Source organism: Cryptomeria japonica, chromosome 11 (assembly GCF_030272615.1).
Source record: "Cryptomeria japonica chromosome 11, Sugi_1.0, whole genome shotgun sequence".
NCBI classification, from domain to species: domain Eukaryota; kingdom Viridiplantae; phylum Streptophyta; class Pinopsida; order Cupressales; family Cupressaceae; genus Cryptomeria; species Cryptomeria japonica.
The window spans coordinates 161,758,204-161,764,216 of record NC_081415.1 but is presented as its reverse complement, the minus strand read 5'-3'; the positions used below and the strand labels follow the sequence as shown (position 1 = coordinate 161,764,216).

The 6,013-nt window shown below is 33.0% G+C and overlaps 2 non-coding genes across 2 annotated transcripts; both read left to right on the top strand.

The window, feature by feature from the left end:
• The first annotated feature begins 1,058 nt into the window (after positions 1-1,058).
• Positions 1,059-1,153, top strand: TRNAN-AUU (transfer RNA asparagine (anticodon AUU)). The gene is made up of 2 exons: positions 1,059-1,096; positions 1,118-1,153. It is a non-coding gene; the product is annotated as a tRNA-Ile (tRNA).
• A 1,680-nt stretch (positions 1,154-2,833) lies between these two features.
• TRNAI-UAU (transfer RNA isoleucine (anticodon UAU)) lies at positions 2,834-2,928 on the top strand. The gene is made up of 2 exons: positions 2,834-2,871; positions 2,893-2,928. It is a non-coding gene; the product is annotated as a tRNA-Ile (tRNA).
• Positions 2,929-6,013: the final 3,085 nt, after the last annotated feature.

The window sequence follows — 6,013 nt, the reverse complement described above, 5'->3', positions numbered from 1 at the left end:
TGTCCTCTCTCTTCTTCCTCTCATGAACCCATAGTTTTGCTATTGATGGTTCATGGGTGATGTTAGCTTTTCTCTTTTATATGATCGCTTGTGTTTATGTGATGGCATTGGTCTTTGTGTCATGACTAGTTGTTGAGACATCTGAGTATTGAGGTCTCTTTGGCTAGTTGGTTTGTCATCTTGTGTCTTGTTTTTGTCGTGTGTCTTTTTCTCTTTGTTTTTGTTTTGTGTGTCTTGTTCTTTTTTGTTTTGTGTGCTCTTGCATATGTTTGAGTGAGTTAAGATCCTAAGATTGGGGGCTTCGTTCCTCGAGATTAGTGACATCGTATACTCCTTGTGATCTTTCTCTGCATCTCTCATCTTCATCTCTCTCTTTCTTCTACTTTACCGGTAGTAGTGGCATAAGCCATACTCCCACTAAAGTGGGGGCTAAATGTAGTGTCATAAAATTACGCCTCCTGCAATTTTAACCACATTTAAGGTCCTCACCTTGGCGACGACATCCTCCTCCCTAGTCGAGACCCCTTTCTGCATTTTCACCCCTTGTCCCCTTCCTATTTAAGCACTAAGCCTCAGGACCTTGTCCGGGCCACAAGATAGGGCAGGACAGGAGCGTGGCACCCCTGTCCCACCCTCTTAGGGTGGCCCCACAATAGGTCCCCCTGGCCCCATTTGCACTACGGGATCCTAAATCTCCCCGATATCGGTCTTTTATGAGATGAATTAATCTTCAAGAGGCATGTATAAAAAGGAGTTGGTTTTGTCATTTGCATAAGGAGGAATGGGAAGATGGATTTGTGAGCTCCATCCATAAAACTATATGATGTATCCATAATACTTTTTCGGGCATATGAAGATGGATTTGTGAGCATGGAATGATTGTTCTTCACATTGCATCCCTTGCTGGGAGACAGTTGTTTTGTGAATTCCTTGAAGGAGGTCGTGTCTTCTCTCAAAAACTATAAAACTCTAATTGAAACGTTTTTAAATCTATGGGTTTAACTGTGAATCTATTTAATTTAAAATAATAATAATAACAAGATGGCTTTTAAAAAGATGGTCCCGTAGCTCAGTTGGTTAGAGCGTTGGTCTTATGACTAACACCTGTACGTGAGGTAGCCGAAGGTCGCGGGTTCGAGCCCCGCCGGGACCATTGTGCTAAACATATGTCCAGCTGTTAAGACATTCTAAGTTCTGATATTTTAATTTTCATTGCATGACGACTGTTTCTTCTGGTTCTGGGGAGATACCTGAAGTAGAAAAAAAGAAACTTTTATACTAATTGCAAGACTGTATCTTCTGGTTTTGAGGAGGATTACTTCAGCTGAGATTTCTGTTTGATGTTAATGTTTGCTCCGTCTACTCATTAACAAATTTTCAATTAAATTGCAAGGAAATTCCAGATTGTAATGGAAGCTTCTCAAGAGTTCCATTACACAAATTCCCAATAATGGATGGGCTAAGAGTTTTTTTTCAAACCGTTGATTATATAGATTTGCATTCTTATTTTTATATAACAAATTATAATAAGATGAGTAAGGATTCATCTAAATTATAAGTTATCTTTTGGCTAAATCATGTCTGCCAAAATAATTTGAACCTTATCTGAATATGCCTCTAGGTTTCAACATTAGAAAATTTCTGAGCAGGCAATTGACCCACTTACAATTGAAAGACTCATGGTAATGTCTTAGTAATCGCTATTGTTATGGTAGTATAATATATTTTGTTTAAACAATGCATTCTAATTTTTTTTACTTGTTTAGATGATTCACTTGAAAGTACATTAATAGATGAGTTTTATTAAATTATTTAAACAAATCAAAATTTACAATATATATCAGTTACTTTACAATCATAATTTACAATATAATATTTGGAAACAAACTTTTGTTCTAGCAGAATGCACATCTGCACATTTTCTAAATCCATATAAATTTCTATTACTGTGAACATTACTTACCAGCCTCATCAAGTTATATTTTACATGTTAATAGTAGAGTTACCACTTTCTAGGAAAAACAAAATACTTGTGAATCAATAATAAATTAGGTTGACACTATTATTAAAGTGTCAATAATAATTAACTTAAAAAATCATAATAATTTAATTCCTTGAAAATGACATCATCCTAATTATGCAAATTGACATATTATTAACTATACATGAAACAAAACAATAAAAAATATTCAAAATCTCGTAATATATGTCCCTAATGAGGACAACATTATGTTGGTGACCCAAATTATATACTTCAATCTTACATAATACAATTGACACCTAAAGGTTAAATATTTATGTTTGTTTAGAATAACAAGGAAATATCTAGTTAAGATTAGATTGTTAGTAATTATGAATCAATGAATAAGAGAAAGAAATATTTTAATTTTTTTATCATTTCACGAAAAATAATATTACTTCTACAGATTTTATTGGACAGTTTGAAAATATATTTAAAAATACTAAAAATATAAAATAATGTCATCTATAATATGATATGATGGTTACATTGGTAAATTGTGAAAGTGTGTAAATGAATCTTCACCTTAGACAATTCGTTTATTTGAGCTCTTTTGGTGAACGACATCCACATTACAATGTATTCAGTCGAAGGCGATGGGATGTGACAAATTTACATCTATGCGAAAACAATTTTTATATCCCACGCTACAAATTGAAAATATATATTCAAATGCATACATAAGAAGATCGGCATAAGGCATTCAGCATGCTTGAAAGAAACTGACGCACGGATTCAAAAAAAATTGGTAGTTTCACTGTGAATGTATCTATCTTCAAACAAAAAGGAATAACAAAATTATCCATCAAATGAGGTCCCGTAGCTCAGTTGGTTAGAGCGTTGGTCTTATGAATGACACCTGTAAATGAGGTAGCCGAAGGTCGCGGGTTCGAGCCCCGCCGGGACCATAATTATATATATCTGTCCAACTGTGGATATATTCAAAGTTTACAAATTTTTATTTTCTGGTTACGGGGAAATACCTGAAATAGAGAAAAAAAATAACTTTTATTCTTCTTTGCACGACTTTATCCTCTGGTTTTGAGGAGGATTACTTTAGCTGAGATTTCTGTTTGGTCTTGATGGTTGCTCCATCCACTCATCAACAAATCTTCAATCAAATTGCAATGAAACTCCAGATTGACATGGGAGCTTCACAACAAGAGGTGACATTACACAATTTTCCCAACAATGGAGATTTCGATGGGGCAAGAGTCCTCACCTGTTATTTTCATTCTCATTGTCTGTCTGTCTGTCTTTCTTCTTCTTTTTCTTAATTTAAAATAGTTAGATTATATAGATTTGACATTTCTATCTTTATATAACAAGACAAGAAAGAATTCATCTAAACCAGTTGTCTTTTGGCTAAGCATCTATATGTAGAGAAATTATATCTACCAAAGTTATTTGAACTTTATTCGAACACATTTCTAGACTTCAACATTAATGGACAACATTTTGATCACATGCCATCATCCTCAACAATATACAATATATGATAGACGAGAGTATGCTAGAAGATGAGGAGGAACAAAATCTAATGTTGCCAGCATAGGAAGAAGAGTGGTGCAAGAATGACATGCAAGATGTTGAAGAGGTGGCTAATAGCCCAGCTCATGCAACCTATGGCATGGATTGTCCAATGGCGGCCAGGGCTATGGTAATCTAGAAAATCTGGAAGGAGAACATTAATTCAAGATTCTCAAGTTCAATGGATCTGTTTTTGTTTGGTCCTTTTAGTTTACAATTGTTGATAGTGTATTTTGTGGTTTGTGTGGGTCGTTTGTGTAGTCGGGTGTATATCGGACTTAGGTTTTAGTGGATCTATTTTTTTTTGCATTTGCTAGTAGTCTTTGGGGTGTGACAAGTGCTTCTTCTTCCACCCTATCTTTTGTGTTTCATTATTTATAATCTTTACTCTTACTGTTTGGGGTGTTATCCATTAGCAGCTATTTAATTATCGAAAAAAGAAAAAAATTAAAAACAATCATGCTCAGTTAATAGAACTACAATCATTTGGCATTTCTTTAAATATTTTAATATATGTATTATAACCTCCATTTTATATTGTGAATAGCAAGAAGGCAACTAGAAAAATACAATTGGGACACTCTTGATAATGTCTTAGTAGTCACTATTGTTATATTAGTACAATATATTTTTGTTTAAATAATGGATTCTAATCATTTTTACTTGTTTAGACGATTCATCTAAAAGTACATTAATAGGTGATTTCTATTAAACCACCTAAACAAATCAAAATTTACAATATGCGTAAGATGCATTACTATCACAATTTGCAATGTTAAATTTGGAAACATGACATGTTGTTCTAACAGAATGTAGAGCTGCACATTTTCTAAATCCTTATATAAATCTTCTATTATTATGAGCATTGAAGTGGTATAGGAAAGACCAACCTCATGAATGTGGTAGACAATCTTTTGTTCATTTGTCAATATTATTTCTTATACTTTCCCAATAAAATTTTGGCTTTTATAAATTTTAAGTTTGTTTCTATCTCCATATAGAAGCTGAACTACAAGGCAAACACCAATTGAGCTTCTATCTCCATATAGAAGCTCAATTGGTGTTTCCATACTCATGGCAATACAAGGATTTCAATGGAGTGAAAAATATAGCCTTGAGTAAGGAAGGTAAAAGAATGCACAACAAAATCAAGAAGGTGTTGACCAGTTTACTAGCGAAAGGAAGAATAGAGAGTACAAAGAAATGATTCATGGTTTACATAAATGACTAAATGGTTGGGCTTAATGAGCACTCTAAGGATTGACCTACGAAGATGTTTAATGTGGCCCACTTAACTTATCTCATTTTTCTTTCTTGTTTTCATTCATGTTCAAATTGTTCTTGCCCCTTTCTGAACTATTTATCTCACCCACTCATGCATAGCATTGTCAAAGTTTTTGTATTACAAAACTATAGTAAAGTTTTTGGATATATTTAAGGAAAATCGTTGCTACAACATAAAAAAATATGGATGTCCTTAAGGTTTTGTGATATTTTGATCATAGCTATTCGGGCATGCGTGTATATAAAATGTGGAAGCCTAAATAACAGAGGAAATATTTCGTGAAATCCAAATAATAATTGGATCTGCACTGAAGCTTTAGAACCAAAATATAGCCATCCATCAAAGTGAAAAAAGGAAGAGGCATTTTTGTCAAAAAAATAAACTCAAAAATTCTCTACATGAACTATTTGACTAAACATTCTTTAGGGAGGTAATTTTTTATTGCTAGATATACACAAAATATTTTTCTTAATTAGATTTTAAAAGCATATCATCCAAATGCATCTAGCTAGCATAAAGCTAAATTCCATGCTTTTAAGCATTCAAGCAAGTATCAAGTAACAAGTAACAAGTAACAATGATGTCCTCTAAGGTCCTTACTATTATATTATTATTCAATTATTTATTTCTGGATTGGACTATGTATATCAATTTTTTATAAAAAATGGTATACACAATCGAGTCCAGAAACAAATAATTGAATATTAACATGGATAGTGGAAATATGATAACACAATTATATTATTGTTATAGTTTGATTTTATGCATAGCTCTTAGAATACATTTGTGTTTGTATGGATTGTGAGTTTGGATCTTGTGTTGCATTGTTTCGATTATTTTGCTTCACATTTTCATGGCATTCTTAAAACACAATCTAATGTGTGTTGGATAGTTAATGCAAACAAGGCTACAAATTTTTCTTTCATAATAATGTTTGTACAGTTTTAGATAAAAAAACCTTGTGACCGATTTACTGTAAGATTCAAGGTGACAAGGAACTTGATGTTCCCCCCCCAAATTCATTACATTCAAGGAACTTACAAAGTCAATTTCAAGATAGTGGTCTTAGACCAAACATGGATCTAGCATTTGAGGTATGATCACCTTCATTTTGATGGTTTGATTTTATTGTGGAAGAAGAACATGGTGAAAGGATTACTACCAATTGAGCAAACATC